Here is a 22680-nt window from a genome sequence, read left to right as displayed (position 1 = left end):
ACTGAGTCACTTAATCATGCAGATTTATGCTACAAGCTTTTGTAGAATTGTACAGTAAGGAAGTTATTTCCCTTAACCAGGAAATTAACGTTCTTAGAATTGACAAGACAGTTGACCCTGAGAGGTCAGCTAAATATCTACAGCGGATCTAAAATATTCATAATTAATTATAACTAGTTATGATTGATTATTCATATTTCCCATGAGCTGATTCGTTACACCTCTAACTACTATTTACACACAGTGCAAAGAAGATACTGCTATTTTCACTTAAATACCCTCTGCCATGTATGTTTGTACATTCTAAATTGATTTTTTTTTTTTTTAGTTTAATTTTACATTGCAAATTAAAGTTAGCATTTTTCCACTGTAACTGTGAATATGTAAACTGTGAAGCCGTCTTTATTGTCATTGTATTGAACGCATTTCTAGAGCATAATAAAAACAACCAAACACACTGTACTGTATATTTCACAGAAGCACTTCTAAAGCAACAGATTTGGCACTTTGGGCAGTATCGAACAGATTTCTTCTGTGGGAATGAATACATAGGGTAAGATAAACAGATTGTGGGCCCTCTGCTGACACCGAACGATATAAGGAATAAGCCACATCATGTATTAGGTGGTCTGGTGCCACTTTAAATGTGTGTATGTGTGGAAAGAGAAGGGTGTGGGATAGCTGTGTGGCTTTAGGGGGAGGGGTGATGGGACTCAGACAGCCAGACACTGCAAAGGTCATTTTCATGAATTATTCTGGACCTGCGCCCAGCTGCTAGTGCACAGCTATATTTCACGTAACGGGTTCTTTTTAGCTGACTCATCAAGGCCTCCCATCTGCGGTGCACCGACGAGAAGCACCCTTGGATTTAGAAGGTTACAGCAGAACGAGCATATGTCTGTCAGCTCCATGTTTTGTACATAAAATGTGCCAAAAAGGGAGAGAAAGAAAGAGAAGATGGTGAAAAACAGAGCGATAAGCTTATCTTTCTCTTTGACCCATGCCAGCTGTTGCTCAACGGTGCGTCGAGGGCAAATACATCTCAATTTACAGTCTAGTCTAGTGTGCTTAGAAAGACACAATGAGGCCTCGCAGACACCAGCATATTGATCTGATCCTCTGATCAATTCAGCCGCAAAGAGGAAGAGAACTGCATGACAAATAGCATTAAAAGAGAGCCACTTCATTTAGCCTAGTGGTCAATGAACCACTTGTGTGCTCTGAGCATTATTCTCTGGCACCGCAGGGACAGAGATTCTATAATATTTCTGAGGCAATTTCCCATTTTAGTGTGTTCATCGAGAAGTCTTAATCATTGCTTTGAAACAGCTAACTAGCTACAGTTTTTCACTAGTGTGACAGTCGCTAAGCTGTGTTCAAAAATGCAGCTTTTAGTAGCAAGAACTGTAGCATTGTCACGGTGTGCCTACTGTGAAGGAGCGAGGAGACGAAGGAGATTCCAGAATTATCACAGACTTTATTTACAACAAGGAAAACCACACGTAGGACACGGGGATCGACGTTCAATACCGAACAAAGAACTCTGAACAAAATACTCCTTAAGTACACAACTTAATCAGGGGAAGACGAAACACATCTGGAATCAAATTGGAAAAAATCAGGGAGCAGGAACAGGAAGACCAAATATGGGAATAGGAAAACACAATGGAAAACTAGATCTAAAGGCACACAGAAAAGTCCATGCCGTGACATAACGCCCCCCTCCAGAAGGTGCATCCTCACGCCATATAACATCAAAGGGGTGGGAGGGTGGGCGCCTTGGAGGTCCCTCAGGACAGGCTTAGACGGGAACAGGGATGCCGCCAAGGCGGTACTGGCTCCGGGCACCATGGCGGAGCAGGCAGACTAGGACACCATGGCAGAGCAGGGAGACTAGGGCGCCATGGCGTATCAGGCAGACTAGGAAGCCATGGCGGAGCAGACAGTTCAGGAGGCAATGGCGGAACAGGGAGCTCGGGGAGCCATGGCGGAACAGGGAACTCAGAAGGCCATGGCTGGACGGCCTCCGTGGCCTTGGCCTCCCCACTCGGCCCGGCCACTATGGACCGACCCATACTACGCCCCCGCCAAAAAATCCTTGGGGAGAATATCGTCTTTAGAGGCCCTCCGTAGGCCTAACTCGGGAACAATGGCCCTCCCTGGGCTTGACTTGGGGACTGGAACACTTTCTGTGCTACACTCGGGGACTGGAGCCTTCTCTAGGCTTAACTCGGGGACTGGAGCCCTCTCTGGGCTAAACTCGGGGACTGGAGCCCTCATTGGGCTAAACTCGGGGACAGGAGCCCTCATTGGGCTAGACTCGGTGACAGATGCCCTCACTGGGCTAGACTCTGGGACAGGAACCCTCTCTGGGCTAAACTCGGGGACAGGAGCCCTCCATGGGCTAAACTCAGGAACAGGAGTCCTCCGTGGGCTAAACTCGGGAACGAACATTCGGGCGAGGAAGAGGGCCCTGAGCCATTCATTTTTCCTCTTCCTCCTTTTCTGATTACGGGTGAATAGGGCGGCCGGCGGGCTTGAAATCTTGTTGAACTCCCACGCATACTCCACGAAGGGGAGATCTCTGTGGGCTAGGGCGATGAACTGAGTGGCTATTTCACCGTATTCTGTCACTGTGTGCCTACTGTGAAGGAGCGAGGAGACGAAGGAGATTCCAGAATTATCACAGACTTTATTTACAACAGGGAAAACCACTCGTAGGACACGGGGATCGACGTTCAATACTGGACAAAGAACTCTGAACAAAACACTCCTTAATTATACAACTTAATCAGGAGAAGACGAAACACATCTGGAATCAAATTGGAAACAATCATGGAGCAGGAACTGGAAGACCAAATATGGGAATAGGAAAACACAAGGGAAAACTAGATCTAAAGACACACATAAAAGTCCATGGCGCGAGCTATTTTTAAATGCCTTAATTATACAACTTAATCAGGAGAAGACGAAACATCTGGAATCAAATTGGAAACAATCATGGAGCAGGAACTGGAAGACCAAATATGGGAATAGGAAAACACAAGGGAAAACTAGATCTAAAGACACACATAAAAGTCCATGGCGCGAGCTATTTTTAAATGAGCTATTTTTTTTCCTTAACTAGCATTGTAGCGTGACAAAATGTTTTGAACACGTTACATGACATCAGTTTAACAAGCAGAGCTGCTGTCAAGCAAGCAGACAACAAATCTTAAATAATGAAAACTAAAAAAAAAAAAACGCTTGGTTAAGACACTACTACCTTTTGCTTAAAAAAGCTGTGTTTAGTAGCTATATTAGTTGTAATGAGTGTAAGTGTTTGTGATCCAAATGCTGTCACCCTAACTGAGAATCTGCTGTGTGTGCCAAAATGACAGGGCACAAAAATAGTGAAATAATCCCCAGATGCCATGTTTATTACAGCAACATCTCGGAGAAATTACATTGTGGAGAAAGCTGCTGAATGAACTGCATGTATATGGTGTTAAATGTAAATTAACTACAATAATCTGACATTTATTGCGACCTTGACTCGATTAATTGGAGGAAGTTATTACTCCACCACCTGCGCAGGACATCATTAACGATAGTCCTATGTTGTTGAACCTATTGTTCAAACAACGGAGCTGCAGCCAACAGCAAACAGTCGTGACTAGCTAGTTAATTCACCAATGATGCAGTGGTCAAGCAGCGCATTACGTTGTTGAACAGCAAATGCACCCGTTTGTTTGAGCAACCTGACTAGTCTTGCGTTGACTCAAACGACCTATTGAAAAACTTCTTTGAAAATAATCATTATCTTTGCTATTACATTGTTGAAAAAAATGAATTAAAGAAAAAAGAAAAATCTTTTTTTTTTGTTGTAACTTGTAGCTACTTTTCAACCACTTTTTCAAAACAGTAGCTTATTTAAATACAGGACTTTAAACTTAAAAAATAAGTGTGCTTAATTGTTTTGAATGTGCACTTGTGTACTTCAAATCTTAAAAGTATATATATATATATATTAATGTATTAATTCAATAAAAGGCCACTAAGAGTGCACTTTTAATGATTATGATGCTTAACACACTTTAGTACACTTTTACATTTTGCAATGAGGTCAAATTAAAAGCAAATTAAAAGTTGCTTGTCAGTACATTTGGCAGTACACTTATTTATTTTTTTCAAAGACAATTTACATATAAAGATGTACTTAAGGACACTCTGAAGTTTAGCAAACTGCAGTTGATATAAATTTAAAATACACTACATTTTAATTTAATTGCATTTAACATGAAATTAGGTGTCTTAAACATTACATTCAGTTTGCACTCAAAATATATTATTTCTGTAATAAATTCTTTCAAAAGTATGCTGAAGTGTACTTCATTTTCACAAGAAGTAACTTGGCTACTAGTACAAATTAGCAATAGCCATAGCTATAATGCCAAATTAGTGTCTCCAAAACTGTCCACACAGCAGATGCAACAGCAGTTTCCTTCTCAACAGTTTTGCACATATTTCCACAAAACATTGTCAAATAACATTTTTCCCTTGATTTTCATTCCCACGAGTATGTTGGACAGTCGGTGCGCATTTATGAGTCATACAAACACACATGCTCATGCACAGACACATAGACTAAGAGGAACCAAGGCTTGCCATCTGCTCCAGGCTAAATGAGGAGTAAATGGAGGAGGTGGTGAGAGGAGTCACACCATCAGGCGAGCTCAAATCTCATCTAACCACACACACACACACACACCTCCGCTCTCCTACGTGGATCAGCCTGGCACTTTATAACTGTTACATGTCTCACATAATCTCATACCCATCAAGTGCCTGACTGGAGTTTAAAGAGACGAGGGTTTGCCCATGTGGACCAGCAATTACACACCCAGAGACTGTGCCTTTTGTTTGATGCATTATTGATGTGCTATTTCAAAACGAAGCACAGATTTCATATTTCACACTGGATCTTTTTTTTTTTTTCTTTTAAAATCAATACTAGATGTGTTCTGAAGAATTTCTACATTTATTTCAGACCAGCCACAACCAATCAGATTTGGCTTCACTTCAGACTTCAGATTTCAGAAAACCAGTGAAACGCCCCAATTGACATGCTTCAAACCATGGCTGCTTTGTTATGATGATGATGGCATCTCCTTGGAGAACTAACATCTCTATTACCCCAGTGAATTCTAGAATTTTTTTTCTGCCCCCCTCCTTTTGTTAAAAAGTACATCCTAATTGCTATATTGCCTTTCAGTCTTTTGTATGCCCTGTCAGTCTTTTGAAACCTCTTTTAATAAAGACTTGCTTGACCTTGGGTCATGAACTTTACTCTGTTTGATAACTTAATTAAACCTCTATTTAAAAATCCTGGCCCACGCGAGAAGATTGACATGCAGTCAGATATGTTTGTCCCACAGTGACACCAACAGAGAGAGAAACATTTTATTCCCTTCATCCTAATGTTTAATTCAAAACTCATAAAAAAAAACACATTTAGATTGAAAACAAAATAAAAACAATGTGGAAATGAATGACTAAAATATTTATTAACCAAGTTTTTTGTTTGTTTGTTTATTTTCCATTAATAATAGAGATTAAAAATATGCATCATGGTTATAATTAAACAACTGTAATTAAAACATAAAAAGAACATGGAAGAACATGATTGCTTTAAATAATCCAATAATAATGTTGTGGACTGACATGCTCGAGTCCCTGGGGGAGCCTCCAAATGTTAATAAATAAATAAATAATGAACATGAATGTACAAGTAAACTTGAAGCTACATGCTAGTCAGAATCTGTAAGTCACATTGTTTCTGTAACAAATCTAAAATACTGACAGTGCTATTACAATGTTATTAATATGTTATTACAACATTATGCATATTAGCAGTTTTCACATACTTTGTTAAATGTTAGTACATGTTTAAATATATAAACTGATTGGTGTACTTTTACACTTTTTTACTATAAAAGTCAGAGTAAAGTTGACTTTGAGTTTATTTTAATCAAAACGTTGACTAAAAATGTGAAATAAAATGAATACATTTATAAACAATCAATGAAATCAAAAACATGCTGGAGTAAATCATTCACGATTGCTGCCATTTATGTACAACTGCTCCTGATCTTGGATCAGTGAGACCTACAGTATGAATGTATGTTTCTGATTATCTTCACATCCTATCAAAGTCAACGAGGTCTCAAACACACTTCCTAGTCCTCATCTGACTTTGACAAGCATCAAATTCAAGAACAAGCAAAGTGGGTCAATGTTCAAAGGCACCAGAAGTCAGGACCATGTTAGACATTGGCCTGACAGCCCACCTATGGTGCCATGCTGGGCAACACGGTCAAATTCAGCAGGTTCACACCCCCCAAGCCCTTACTGGGCCGAGCAAAGATCTCCGCTGGGCCAACAGATGGAGAGGCATCCGGTGTTGACAACCAAATGCTCTCATGGCGGTTGCTAGGTCAGTACGGTTACAGACGCAAGTGTGAGTTCTTGTGTGTCACCTGGTAGGGTAGCAGATCATATCACTACAGGGTATGACCATGAATTATATTATTTTGGAGGTGCTAAACTGGGGGAAGTGCAGAATTTAAATAAATGAGAGAAAAGTCTCATCAGTTTACATTAATAAATTTTACATAGTCTGCAAGCATCAAGCCAGGATTGGATATTAACAGAAGCTTGGGCCAAAAATGAACTAAGATGTGCCCCAAATGAAAGAAAACTACAAAAACGGCCCCTGGACAAATTAAAATTAAAAACTAAACCACTGTAGTGATTAAAGTAAAATGTGAATGAAAAGTGTTGATTGCCCCATTACATTTAGATCTGCTTACATTGCATCAGATTTACTTTTACACTTTTTTTTGCAGTGTTGTGCATTACAACCAATCACACACGTTTTTGTTGAGCTTATGAATGCATTAGCCAGTGAGAGGCATTTAGATTAGTCAGCAATGAAAACGGCTTTGAAAACAGTTGAGTTTTGTTGACTCACTGACTCACAAATTCTCTCATCATAAATAACAAAATGCAGAGACAATGAAAGTAAAAGATTCACTTTGCAATGTAGACAGCAATGTAGAGCCGATCTCAGATGCCTGTCTGTGTGATGTCACAAAAACAGGCCCCTCCCATGACAGTTTGATTGACAGTAGCGTTTCAGCACAGACTGGACTGGCGTCTTACCTTAGACCCGTCCTGAGTGAGCTGTCATCAGGCCGCCATTGTTTCACCGCCCGAGCAGATGTAGACAAGAATGACTCCTAAGCGATTGAGGTGTTCCGTTGTTGGATGTAATAATGAACATAGCAGTCATCATTTACTCCCGACATCTGAGCCGCTGAAGACGCAGTGGATTACGTTTGTTTTTGAAGGGAATGCCCCCCCCCCCCCATCTACCTAAATGCGTCTATGTTCGCGAGAATCATTCGTGATCCAGCTTCACCTACAGAAGAAGTGAGTATAAGGTTTTTTAATGAATCTTTGCAAATTGCCTTTCCTAATAATGTGCTAATTAGCAAGTTTCACGATGAATGCGGCTAAAGTAAACAGTCCTTCAGAGAGCAGCTCGGAAGAGAGGGGCGGGGGCAGCAGAGCTCATTAACATTTAAAGGAAAATGCTACGAAATGGCTTGCTCTGAAAAGAGCTGTTTTTGACAGGGTAAAAAAGGTGTTTTTTACACTACCATTGAGAAATTTTAACCAAACTATATTACAGACTTTTCATTAAGACCCTAAAGAATCATATCAACTTCCAATGACCCCTTTAAGCAGCATTAAACTGTTTTCTGTTCCACCTTCGCAGTGTAATCTGACTTTTGCTGATGTTGATACAATTTTATTGGTAACAGTCTATAATTAAGATTAATTAATTGGTTAACTTTAAGTATGTTTATTATAATAATTGCCCTTATAAATATATGCCCTTTTTCAGGGGGCAAATATTGCCTTTAATGAAAAAATTCATTTCTGACCCTGCATCAAAAGCCATGTCCTTGTTAGAAATCCTCTTTGTAACCGAATCCACAGAAGGGGGGTAAATTTTCTGCAGGGCATGAGCTGTGTACAGACAACAGGTGAAATGTCTGCCGTGTGTACATCTTCACATGCCATCCAAGCATGGATTTATGAACATGTCAAGAGCAGCTGAAACCATGCAGGTCAGGTTGAAGGACCAGCGTGGGCAGATTGAGGTGTGCTGACCACCTACTGATGCACAGACGCACAGATGCACCAGAGAACAATGGGACTGATGAGAATTCACAACAACCTCAGATGCATGAATGTAGGACACAAAACCAGACTCAATTATGAATCACAATTGAAGAAGAAAACTGAAGACTGGCACATCAGAAGCAAAGATCTTTAAAATGGCCATCAGTACGAACCCAGTGTTTCTTAAAATGTAGACATTTTTCACTTTGCTGTGGAAAAGAATTATCCAGTGGCATTGAACTTCTGCTGGAGGCGGTTTTAAATGAAGTTCATAAAAGCTGTTCTGCACAGTGAGTCCTAATGGCCCGTGTTAGCCACCGGTGTAATAGATAAGTGTTTGAATATGGGTGGATAGGAATTAAATTCTTAACAAAGGCAAAGGGTTTGTAGGGAAGAACATTCTTCTTTGTGTTGAATATTGAATGGAAAATGATAAATTGGTATTTTGCCACTGATGAGTCTTAATGAATGTGATGTTCGAAATCCCACAGTGTTTATATAGCTAAACTAGTAGACTGTGGTGCTAGCAATGCTAACGTCATGAGCTTGGCTAACCAGGAAGCAGATACTGATTAAATATAAAGATTATATAGCATAACGATATAAATATATAATGTTAATGTTCCTGTGGCTCAGTGGTAGCGCATTGCGTTAGCAGCGCAAAATTCCCGGTTCAATTCCCAGGGAACACACATACTGGTAAAAAATATATAGCCTGAATGCACTGTAAGTCGAAGGAGTATATATAAAAAACTACTTACATATAATATTAAAATAAAAGTGTTCTTGTGTACTTAAAGAGAGCACACTTTCACGACTTTCTTAACAGACTTAAGTACACTTTTAAACGTACTTGTTTTGATAATCTTTTGTCGTGCTTTAAAGAAGTATGCGTATTATAATGTTGACTAACATACTGAAGCACATGTAAAGTACTTGAATATTATTTTAACTGTAGTGTGTTGTTTTGCATTTAAATGTAATATAATTTAAATGTACTTAATTGCAACTTCATCATTACAAATTTGTAACTATGAATATATTTAAAGTCGTGTGACACAAGCTTCAATATATAGAAATTGTATTATATTTTAGTAGTAGTAATATAAATATATTATATAAATATTGTAAGTATATTTTAGTTAGCATAAATGCTTGTCAGTAAATTCGTCAGCACACTTTAACCATGTTTCAAAGACAATGATTATGAAATGACAAATAAAGTGTATTTAAAGGGATAGTTCACCCAAAAATTAACATTTACTCACTATCAATTTGTTCCAAACCTGCATGAGTTTCTTTCAACTGTTGAACACAAAATAAGTTATTTTAAAGAATTTGGCAACCAAACTATTGAACCATTGACTTCAATAGTGTTTTTTTCTCTCTCTCCATACTATGGAAGTCAGTGGCTACCAGCAACTGTTTGGTTACCAACGTTCTTTAAAACATCTTCTTTTGTGCTCAACAGAAGCAACATAAGAAAGAAATTCACACAGGTTTGGAACAACCCGAGGTTAAATGAGTAAATGATGACAGAATTTTCATTTTTAGGTGAACTATCCATTTGACTGAGTCAAAAACACTCTAGAGTTCAGCTAATTGCATTTAATATCAATTTAAACTAATCAATCCTTCTTTATTATAAGCATTTTACTGTAGCATATTTCAAGCATTTAAATGAACTAAAAAAAAAGAAAAGCAGCTGTATTTTATTCCACTTTTGTGCACAAGGCAGATGTAAGCTAAGCTGCTGTGCTAAAATATGAATGACATGGGGCTAAGATATGCCGGGCCGTGAAATGAAGACATCTTAGGAATAAAGCTAGAAGAAAACAGAACATAACACTTAGTGTGCACGTGTGTATCTGGTTTACGGCAGCATATGTACATACATAGTCGGATGTCCCTGCATGAGTGAGTCTGTGCTTGCGTATATGCGTGCATCTGTGTGTGTTCGTTGCTGTTTCAGCTTCAGGCAGAGAGATGATTGGCTCCCCCCAAGGGCCTCTCTCTCCCTGCAGCATGTGGAAACCATGGCGCGTTGCCAGGATACAAGCCCCCAGTCTGTACTGACAAGTAGACATGAAGAGCAAAGATTAATTATTTACAAGCACACCCCTGTACGCTGTGACGACTTGGCACTTTTCCTGAACTAAATGTCACTATCTATGAAGCCATCATCCTTATTACTTATTTTATTTGGGTATTAATTCTGACCTCCAAACAGCGGTCAAACACCTTTGCAATCGGGTGCTGAATACATTTGTTGTCAGTTTTATACTCACAGAGATGCAATTTTATATAATCTGGGGCCATTGCTTCTACTAGTACTACTAATGATGATGATAATGGTAATAATTGTTTTAATTCTAATAATAATAGCAGTTCTGAATATAGCTTATAGTTCTTTAACCGTATAAGTCCACTCCAATATTCAGAGTTCATATATAATTCATGCTTTTCCTCTCGCCTATAAGAGATGTCCCTTTAGATCCATATTTACCAAGCACATTGAAAAGTTGAACGGTATTTGATGTCCCTTTCCTGCACACCAGCTGTCTAGTGAGCCATAAAAAGGCTTTTGTAGGACAGATAATGGTCAAACACACACACGTCGTGCCAGCCGGGACGTCTCGGCAGGTTTCATGTTCCGTTCGCCCCTGTGATGTTTCTGGGAAGTGATGGCATCCGTGCTCCTGACGCTCAGTGTGGGCCTTTCCTTTGTTACCCTCTTCCTCAGAGCCCTTATGCGCACAGCGGTGAAGCGGTTTATTTGCATTCGCTCTCATACATATTCATGCACGCGGGGTCAGCTCACGTGGAGGGGAGAGATTTAATTGGGCTTTGGACGGAGAGGTTCCTGAGTGACAGGTGGAGGAGGAGGTGGAGTCCCGCTGCGTTCTTTAACCGTATAAGTCCACTCCAATATTCAGAGTTCATATATAATTCATGCTTTTCCTCTCGCCTATAAGAGATGTCCCTTCAGATCCATATTTACCAAGCACATTGAAAAGTTGAACGGTATTTGATGTCCCTTTCCTGCACACCAGCTGTCTAGTGAGCCATAAAAAGGCTTTTGTAGGACAGATAATGGTCAAACACACACACGTCGTGCCAGCCGGGACGTCTCGGCAGGTTTCATGTTCCGTTCGCCCCTGTGATGTTTCTGGGAAGTGATGGCATCCGTGCTCCTGACGCTCAGTGTGGGCCTTTCCTTTGTTACCCTCTTCCTCAGAGCCCTTATGCGCACAGCGGTGAAGCGGTTTATTTGCATTCGCTCTCATACATATTCATGCACGCGGGGTCAGCTCACGTGGAGGGGAGAGATTTAATTGGGCTTTGGACGGAGAGGTTCCTGAGTGACAGGTGGAGGAGGAGGTGGAGTCCCGCTGCTTGCGGCATTACTGACCCTGGGCTGCTTTTCTTTTGTTTGAGTCTTTCTGTGTAGAATTAGAAAGCCTTTCATCTAAGATAATATGTGAAATACTGGAATATCAATTTGCAGCACGTGTGGGACTGCTGACAGATGCGCAAACTCATTGTCAGCTCACGCACTGCAAATTTTGTATGTATAGAGAGAGAAAAATACTGGATAGATATATTTATGCAAAGACATTGATATTTATATCCTCGTATTAATTGCATTATTATACTGAATATAACACAAAATAAGTAAAATGTTAGAGCTGCTCTATTCCATACAGTGAAATTGAATGGGGCCCAGTGGTTGTCAAGCTCAACAACAGTGTTGTTAAAACTAACACTATTAAAAACATTTCCGTTAATTGAAATAAATTAAAAAATTAAATTAAATTAAATATTAGGAAAAAAACTGTTTAAATTTAAGTACTAAAATTACTAAAACTATTACTGAAATAAAAAAAAATAATGCTAAATAGAAATATTTTTTAAAAATGAATAAAAATGACAAAAGCACATAACAAAATTACTAGAATTGAAATGATGACTGAATATATATGTAAAAAAAAAACTAATTCAAAATATTAATGGGTATTATAATAAATAGTACATGAAAAATACTAAAATTGCCCAAAAAGGACAAAAAACAGCATCATAAAAGTTTTAAATGACGAACATTTTAAAAACAAAAATCAAATCTTCATTGACAACAGTGGTCACCATTCTTTATATTAAAAAAATTCTGCACCTTCTTTATAAATATCTCCTTTCGTGTCCCATGGAAGAAAGTAAGTCAAACTCGTTCTTCATACACACGAAGAGTGAACTTCATGAGAGTGAATAAATGATGACAGAAATGTCACTTTTAGGTGAACTATTCCTTTAAAGTCTATTGAAAACAATGCTTATTTTTCTCTTTTGTTAGAAAACAGTCTTATCGCTTATGACATTTCAAAGGCGCATCCATCTCAATATCTCACATGATCTCACATATGAGACAAACAGCGTCTAAGCAGTCAGATACAATGCTTACACCTTTCTGAATGTGTATGTGTCTATGTGAGCATATGTACAGTTAAGTAGGCCAAATGCAATGCGGAAGAGAAGGTTTACATTCTGACTTCAGGGATGTTGTTAGGCAGAAGCATGCAGTGTTGCTCTGGTGTGTAATTTGTTGTCATAAGATGGACCTCTCCTCTTCTGATTACTGGCCTCTTGTATTCTGTCAGTCCCCCTTTTCCCAGCAGAGATGTAGCTGCACTGTTCTTGGTAAAGGACGTGTAGCGGCGAGAGAAATGTGCTGTTTATCAGGTCCTAGATTGTTCTGAATAATTGAAATTCATGTCTAGTTTCAATAATATTTCAAGGCTGCAATTTGCAGTTCCAGTGGTTAGTCCTGAGCACTTATTTGTGAAATAACAATCACCAGTACTACCCACAATTAGAATGATTGTGTTCATAATTACTGACATTCCTGACTGAGCAAATCTGTGCTGAAATAATACTTCACAAATTCAGAAACAGGGTTAAAAAATTAACACAAATTACTCAACAACAACAAAAAAATCAATGTGACTATTTAATTCTGTCACTTTTATGTCGTTCCAAACCTGTATGACTTCCTTCCTTCTAAAGAACACAAAAGAAGATATTCTGAACAATGTTTTAACAGTTTTAGTCCATTTAATGGAAGTCGGTGAGGTGCAAAACAACATTGGACACCGCTTTCATTACATGGACAAAAGACATTTCACAAAATATCTTCTGGGGTTTTTTTTATCAAAGATGAAAGAATTGCACAGGTTTGAAATCACATAAAGGTAGTATTTTAAACTGTATATTTTTTGTAACATTCTAAATATCCAATGGTGCGATTTTATTCGCATCTGAATTGGTCTGCACCTTCTCCCTCGTCTCATGTCCACTAACAAAATAGGACAAATCTCTTCAACCTGTCATACATTTCCTGTCTATAGTTTGCAGTATTATAATACAGACTCAAGGTAATTTCATCCGCCCACTTCCATTCAGGCTCACACAATTAACGGCCGGCTCTGATGAAAGAAAAATCTTTAAGGAGCGATTATAGCGATGGAACTTTATATTGGTTTTTAAAATCCAATTAACTTTTGAAAGCGTGTGACTTTTCGACAAATGATGTGTCGCCGCAGTATTGTTGAGAAACACTGGGCGCAGTGATAATTGGCAGCTGTACAAAAAGCCCCTGACAGCTTCAGAAACGTCTCTGTGAGCAATCAAGTGCCCGGCGAAGAGAAACCTGAGCTAGCAATCTAGCCTCTTTTTGTGTCACTCCTAAAGACATGTGGATTTATCACTGACAGCAATCAGTTGTTTTCCTGATTATTCAAATACCAGTATTTATGTTCTTGAATTGATGCCTGGAATGGCTCTGCGTTTCGGCATTCAAGAGCCTTGAGCGCTGCAGTGCATTTTATGCTGTAGACCAGAGAAGTTTTCATAATTATCTATCACATATCAAAGCTATAGAAATACTGCACTACAACAACTTAGTTAGTTTAACTTAAATAGTTTCAAATAACTTAGTAAAGAGTGTACACTTTCCTGACTGTGTTTCTTAACACACTTAACTACACTTATAAAGTGCAATTTGTCAAATTTTATTTTTTTTATCTTTTATGTATGTAATATACTAGACTATAATTTTAACTGTAGTGATTTGATATTGTGTGCAAAGTTAATGTAATTGTAACTTCATCATTGCAAACATGTAATTACAAATATATATGTAAATAAAATAAAAGTTTTAATAAAAATGGCATTATATTTTAGTTTACCATAAATGCCTGTCAGTACATTCAACCTAACACTTTAACCATATTTTTTAATGAATATTATAAATATACTACTGTTCTTTGTTAATTTATGTTTATTCATAATACTTGATCCAACGTTACAACTTAAAAATATGTAAGTAAAGGCTATAGAAATTAACTTAATCATCAACTTAATCAATAATGAAATGTGTTATTCCTGTATGGTGCTGGCAGAAACAGTAGAAGGAGATAATTACAAATAAAAAAATATATATCTTAACTGCACTTAACTGCAGGTCACTTTGGATAAAAGCATCAAATGTAAAGTCAGCGTACAACTGTATAATTATCCTTAAATGATTGTTCCAAAGCTCTCTCTTCCAGTAAGCCAGTCGAAATGGAAAAGCTTGAGTGAATCATCGCTGCACATTGTTTCCGGAATGCATTAGTTATGAATGCCAGTTCCTGCGCAGATCTGCCTTCAGTGTAAGACAAAAGATAATATCGCTTACTAAAAACTGATTATGTGTGACCTAGTTAGAAGGTGTAATAAAGGATGTGATTCAGAAACAAGAAAATAAGAATCCCCCCCCCCCCGTCAGCTTGACATCAATTTCAGCACAATTAATTCTGCAACCAAACGTAATTGAGGTTTGTCAAATGTATCCCAGCAAATAAGCAAAACACGCTAGAAAAAAAAAAGACAAGAAGAAAAGTCTGGTGACCTTAATGAACAACACAGCTCAATCAACTCAATCTCCTCTCTTCGACTGCCTCTTTCATCACAAAGGAAGTCAGTGAAGAAAAACATATCAATAAAAAATATCAAACGTAAAAAACAGTTAATAACTACTTGCAGTTGTACTCTCCGGTGTTGTGCTGTCAGATTTGAGCAAGTTCACTCCAAGTCACGAACACTGACATCAAGAATAAAACTTTCATTTCCCCTGCAAATAAGCTCAAAACTTTTGTTTATAAAAATGTTGTTGCATTATTACCAGCATTTTGAGGGACCAAATAATCAATGCAAGATAAACACATTAGAGAATTAAAGTGTAAAAATAAAATTTTCTTACATCTATTTTAAAGCACAATTTAAGTTAATTAGTTGTAAAAAAAAAAATTATAAAAAAAAAGGTTAATTAGTTTGTGAATCCCATTTGTGAATAATTAGAATAAATAGATCATTTGTTTTCAGTAATAGATTTATAACAAAAATATAGAATTATGTATAAGAAATATAGTAATGTAATAGATTTATGATTTGTGTGTCTGTGTGTGTGTGTGTGTGTGTGTGTGTGTGTGTGTGTGTGTGTGTGTGTGTGTGTGTGTGTGTGTGTGTGTGTGTATTACTCTCATTATTATTATTTCTTCATATTTTAATAAATTATATTTAAATAAAAATATAATATTTGGGGGGTTTTTTGGAAGTTGTGTACTACTTTTTGATACTTTTGCAATTTGCTTTTACTGACCTGGAATAAAAAAAACTTAAAAATACTGACATTAATGTGATTTCCATTACACAGTGAAAAATAATAGGTGAAGAAACAATTTGCACTCCGAAATTGCTAGTACACGCTGAAATAAATGTGAAATTTTGAAGTTAAAATTTGAACAACATACTCCAAGAATGTTTACAATTTTTAAAAATATTTGTATAGTGTATAAATATATATGATAATGGGAAATACAGTGTAATTGTGTAATAAACCGCCAATTCACTGCTTATTACAATGTAATGACATAGTTGTTAATCACACTGATTTAAAGCGTTTATTTTGGATTGAAGAAATTGGCTTTTTGGCTCGCAGCAGTGATATGAGCACTGAATCAATGTCTCAAACCACCGTCATAATGGAGGGGACCTTGTTTCTGTCTCGCTGTGTCTTTAGGGAGGCCTTTTCTGGCAAGGTTTCAAGGAGGATGAGAGGAGAGAGGAAGACAGAGAGAGATGCACAAGTTCCATCAGTAATTGGAGACTGGGCTGGAACTGCAAGTACCAAGAACGCGGGCAAGGCCTTCACTCCTCCGTGTATCCCATCAGCACTGACCTACAAACTGCCCGCCTTTCCCTCCCTGCACGCCAGCCAGAGTTCACCTGCTTCACTTCATTCCCATCCCCCCTTCCGTGCTCAAGGATCTGTGACTTATCAGAGGTGGTTTCCCCCCCCCCGCCGCGGGGCCCCCCCCCTTCTCCCCCCCCCCCCCCCCCCCCCCTTCCGTGCTCGAGGATCTGTGACTTATCAGAGGGGGTTTAAGAAAGGCAGAGGAATGCAGTGGCACCCGCTTCATCCAAAGAATCCACGGAAAGGTGAGGGAGTAGAAAGAGAGATATGAAAAAGAAGAGGTTAGGGATTCCATGATTCCAGTTCTATTTCCATTCAAAAGGCATTAAAGTGCACGAGACGTGAATTTAAATTTTATTTATTTACAGACGTACAGTATATAATGTCCCACTTCACACTTCTCTAGTAAGTTTCGTCTGTTTGTGAAGACGCTGCAGGCCGTGGCATAGCGCAAATCCATGAATGAATGTTCCGGAGTGAAGTAAACTTCAACGGATTTCCTGTGCTCAGAGAGCAATGAACACTGTGCAGGGATCCTGTCAATCGGAACATAGTTCATGCATGGAGTTGTCTTCTAATGAGCTGTTGTCTGAATCAGGTGTGTTAAATAAGAGAGACATGCAAAATGTGCAGAGCAGAGAGTTTTATGTTGCTTTTTTGTCCTTTTTCTGAGCTTTGCAGTAGGCCCCCACTGTCATTATATGGAAAAGATGGCTTGGATATTCTGCTTAATATCACATTTTGTGTTTGCCAGAATTTAAAAAAAAAAAGTGAGTAGGGTGATTAAATGCTGACAAACCCACTTGAGTTTTACTGTATAAAATAACAACTTTTAACTTTTTTCTCTTTAAGAACTTACTGTATGTAAATCACGGCAGAATTATTGAGTATTTTATTATTTTAATAATTATTGAGTATTTTATTACTGCGTAAATCTAATGCCACGGTCACACTAGACTTTGAGCATGCAAGATTTCTTTGGCTACTGCATCAATCATAATATTCAGCATCTTACTTAAATGCAGGAACTTAGCATATAACAAATAATAATATCTCCACAATGTAAAAATATACAATCTACTCCATTTTTCTGCAACACTACACACCTGCAGCTTTAAAGTTTGTTCTATAAATTCCACTAAGAGGTCACAGCATGATATATAAATCTTCTATTGGTCACATGTCTTCGTGGGATATGAATTCACAGCTCAGAGTTCACCAAACTTGATCTTTGGAACACTGCAAATTGTGAAACTTCTTCAAAGGAAGGAAAAATGAATGCCAGAATGTATCTAAAATGTGACCCTGGACCACAAGACCAGTCATAAGGGTCAATTTTTCACAATTGAGATTTATACATAATCTGAAAGCTAATAAACTTTCCATTGATGTATGGTTTGTTATGATCGGACAATATTTGGCCGAGATACAGCTATTTGAAAATCAAGAGTGTACAATGTATTTTTGGCTATACAAATACCCCAGCGACTTAAGACTGGTTTTGTGGTCCAGGGTCACAAATTAGTCTCCAAATGAGATGTTTTGACCTCCAAATCAACTGCATTTATTTTAAAAGGAAAGTTTAAAGGTTTGGCAAAAGTAACATCTCTTTTTGATGTAATTGGTCTTATGTAGCACTGAATCACTTGTGATCAAAAGCAACGTAGGTCGTAGGACAAGAAAAGGGTATTTGCTGTGGTCTTGTTGAACAGTCTGCTCTTAAGTTCTTTGGATAATTCAAACCGCAGAATGTATATGTGTCCCCTCTTCTGCTTTCTGTCTCAGCATCGTTTTAATTAGCAGAGCCAGACAGGAGAGAGAAGGCCAGCAGAACAGTTTCCATTAGAGAGAAAAGAAGAAGAGAGATACAAAGAAAAGGAAGGGACGGAGGAAAGGAAACGAAAAGACGAGAAGAGAACTGCCGCTGTGCTTCCCCTGGTCAATTAGTGTTGCCAGAATGAGAGAGAGAGAGACTGGGAAGTGAGTGCTGGTGAGGTAGAGGCAGTGTATCAGCCCCATAACTATCTCCTGCATTTTAATTAGCTGAGTGAACAGTCCTCCACGGGATACTCCACATACCGACCTATCACCATGACAGCCACAGAACAGCGTTCCGGTTAGCCAGACATGGCAGGAATATTTAGCTAACAAATTCAGTGCCAGGCTGAGTGTTTGACTCCATCTCAAGGCTGTGTTTTCCCTCCAGTTAATGGCCTATAGGACTAAAAAGAGACCCAGACTGTTTGAGAAGCCTCCAAAACCATTATTGCACAGTGCCAGTGTGGAAGTCGTTTAGTAACTAAATAGAAGACTCTTTCCTCTAATGACATTGCATGTACATGTTTATCATTTCAAAATGGTTAACACTTTTTAGTAGAATGAAACTATGTAATAAAAACTTGCATTTTTATTAGAAATGATACAACATTAATATATATATAAATTAAATATGATTATTTTTACTTAATGTATTGATAATTATTTATGAATTTATTATTATATTAATATTTATTGCAATCTTTCAGCCTATATACACACATACTACCATACAAAAAAATGCTGTTTTTGATAGTTCTAAATAGAGAAAAAGAAATCGTATGCTCACTAAGGGTGCATTTATTCAATCAAAAATGCAATAAAAAATAATATTTGAAATATTTTTTTAATTTAAAATAACTCTCTTCAATTTTAATATATTTCAAAATGCCATTGATTCCTTTAATAGCAAAGCTGAGTTTTCAGCATCATTACTCCAGTCTTCAGTGTCACATGATCCTTCAGAAATCATTCTAATTTGCTGATTTGCTGCTCAAGAAACATTTCTCATCATTATCAATGTTGAAAACTGCTGTGCTGCTTAATATTTTCATTCAAAAGAACATGTTGAAGATAAATCTTTTGTAACACTGTAACTGTCACTTTGGATCAGTTCAATACATCATTGCTGAATAAAACTATAATTTAATATACACAAGGTGTAGCAGCTATCATAACTATCAATTTACAAGTCAACAAAGCTTATATATTAACTAACTAATCTAACTAATATCTACTAATTACTAATCTAAAACGTGTATATATATATATATATATATATTTATATATTTTTTTTTTAGAGCTGACACTTGGCCAAATGACTTGTTAATCAGTCAAATCGGGCACAGTTACCAGCCAATGCAACCTCAAAATAACTAGTTGGATATCAGTTTACCACTAGTACATTCATTAGCTTTTCTCTCTGTTAAGAAAATGTTCCATTTTCTTAACCTAATTACAAAAACAGTCCCAGTGGATCAGTGAAGCCAATTCTCTTTTGTTCTCTTCTTTTCTTCTCATAGCAGGTGTGTCAGGTGGTGTCTGTCAGACAGCGTCCCACTATTCTGTCCTGTCTTTCCCATTTCCGTGCTTTACAGCTTCCACATTAATCAGTGCTCTGTCTCTTCTCTCACCCGTCATCATTTGTTCACGTCACTATCTCCTCCTTTGCCACAAATCACTGTTAATTGGGTTCTCCTGGTTTGTGCTCTTAGAGCAGAGTAGTGTATCTCCTCTCTGCAGAGACCTTTGAAGACTTCAAGCTGGAAATGGCTGCTGGTGGTAAAGGTGTAAATGCAGTTTTAAATTTTTTTAATTATTATTTAATCTCCTAACATTGTTCCAAACCCAGACGCTTAACTCTTTCCCCACCATTGACGGAATTTTACATAATTTATGAGACAACGCTTCCTCGCCAGTGACAGAATTTTAAGTCATTTATGAGACAACACTTCCCCGTTAGTGACAGAATTTTCCATCATTTAAGAGACAAAGCTTATCCGCGAGTGACAGAATTTTCCGTCATTTATGAGACAACGCTTCCCCACTAGTGACGGAATTTTACGTAATTTATGAGACAACGCTTCCCCACCAGTGACAGAATTTTCCTGTCACTTATGAGACAACACTTCCCCACCAGTGATGGAATTTTCCTGTCACTTATAAGACAACACTTCCCCACCAGTGACAGAATTTTCCTGTCATTTATGAGACAACACTTCCCCACCAGTGATGGAATTTTACTTCATTTATGAGACAACGCTTCCCCGCCATTGAAAGAATTTTCTGTAATTTATTAGACAACGCTTCCCTACCAGTGACAGAATTTCCCATCATTAATGAGACAACACTTCTCCACCAGTGATGGAATTTTATGTAATTTACGAGACAACGCTTTCGCATTGAAGGAATTTTCCGGCTTTCAGTGTTTTCACTGTTAAATGGTAGGAGGCGCTATTACACATCTTCTGAAAGACTATTGAATTCCTGGATCAAAACACGGTGAAGAAAAAGAAACAAGTGTCTGCATATGTAAGCAGATGCATATGCAAAATAGCGTGATTGCATGTAAATCTAAAAGTTTCCAAATGAAAAGTCAACCCGGGAAGTGGTTTATAGGACTGTGAAACTTTAGGGGTGTTGATGGAAGCAATCTACTCCATCTACGTTTTGGTCATCGTTCTGAATCTGATCCAGCCGTAGTCTCAGATTTTTGTTCAAAATGTTGCTTTTTTTAATGAAACCTACCCACATTCAAGTGTTGATTAAAAAATGCATGAAGATAGAATAAAACTTGATTGGTTGCTTGCATAAAAGAAGAAGCTCTGGACTTTCTTTTGACATATTGCATGTTCAGATATTCACACAACAAAATATTATGGGGGCCATGAAAATTTTGTGAAAAGGATCAAAAAATGCTAATGCTTTAAAAAAAAGAGTTAAAAACAAATAGTTCCTTAATAACATCTATGTTTCCATGAAGAATCATTAACATCCATATAACCTTTCCATTCCACAAAAGGCTCTATATGCTATAGTGAAAAAAAATTATTTTTTAAACTGGAATCCAAATTAATCATCAACAGGATCAACCGACTCATTGAAAAGATCCAGCCCCACAGAATTATTTTGTTCTTGAATGGATTGCATTTTTGCAATTGCAACTGATTTGTCTGATTTGAGTTTTTGTTTGTTTTTTTGTAGAGCACTTATTTGATTTATGACAATCTGGTTTAAATTATTTACATTGGCAGCTTATGAAATGCATTATAAATTGGCACTAATGTAATTTTTGTCTATACCCCAAGTTTAATTAAGTCACTTATAATTGTAAAAAAAAATGATTCTGACAATTTCAAGGTTCTTCCTACGTAAATCTTAACATCAAACAATGGCTCTGGCCCACTGCCCAGGTAACCCTCAGGGACCGAAGCAGAACACAGCAGGGTTCTGGAGTGGTTCTGGAGGTTAGAGGCTATTCATATTCAATACGGCCTGGGCCTCTGTTCTACAGAACCCCCCTGGATCAGACTCACCAGCTCCAGATGGCAGGGATTCTATTACTAAGGACCCCACTGTGAGGGTCCAACCCTCCAGCATCTTTAGAAAAAGATTAACCAATATCAACATACGCCAGGGTAGGCATTCTTTCAGAGATACACAAAACACTAATGGGCTCAAAATGTTAGATGGAGAACATTTTTAAATAGCTCGTCAAAATTTATTATATGAGAGGTTGTGCTAGTCACAGCTAATGGGCACTGTTAGACGCACAGCGCCTTTAGCCCTTTGCTACTATTAAAAACATTTTTTATAAACATTCTTCATGCCCCCTCCCATTATTAACATTCTTTTTTTTAAATTCTTTATTCAAATACATTACATTTTGTGTTCTTTTTTACATATGAAATTTAAGTTTAGCGGACCCTATTTTCGTAGTGCCAAATGATAAATGTAAATATTACACTGCTTTTCCACCTCAAAATTCTGTTTAAAGTTTCAGTGTAACACAAGTAGAGACAAATGCTTTCTTCTGTATTGTGACATACATCTGAGTGAAATGGACTATCAGAAAAGACAAAAGTACAGTAGTGCAGGGTCTTGGTTCTATGCATTGGTTGTTGATTGGATGGCAGTAGATGTGAATGCAATCCTGCAGTTGATTATAAGAAAGAGTTTCAGTGGAATGATGAAATCTGGTGTTGTGACAAATCAGGTCCTCCCTCAAAATCAGGTCTCCATTAGAACCCCAGACGATCCCATTGGCTCAAAGAACTTTTATGGGCACTCTCTTTAGTGCCAGATTACAAATCCTACAAAATGACGTTATAAACTACATAATAATG

The sequence above is a fragment of the Sinocyclocheilus grahami genome, unplaced genomic scaffold (assembly GCF_001515645.1).
Source record: "Sinocyclocheilus grahami isolate Dianchi unplaced genomic scaffold, SAMN03320097.WGS_v1.1 scaffold967.1, whole genome shotgun sequence".
NCBI lineage: Eukaryota > Metazoa > Chordata > Actinopteri > Cypriniformes > Cyprinidae > Sinocyclocheilus > Sinocyclocheilus grahami.
This window is presented reverse-complemented; position numbering follows the sequence as displayed.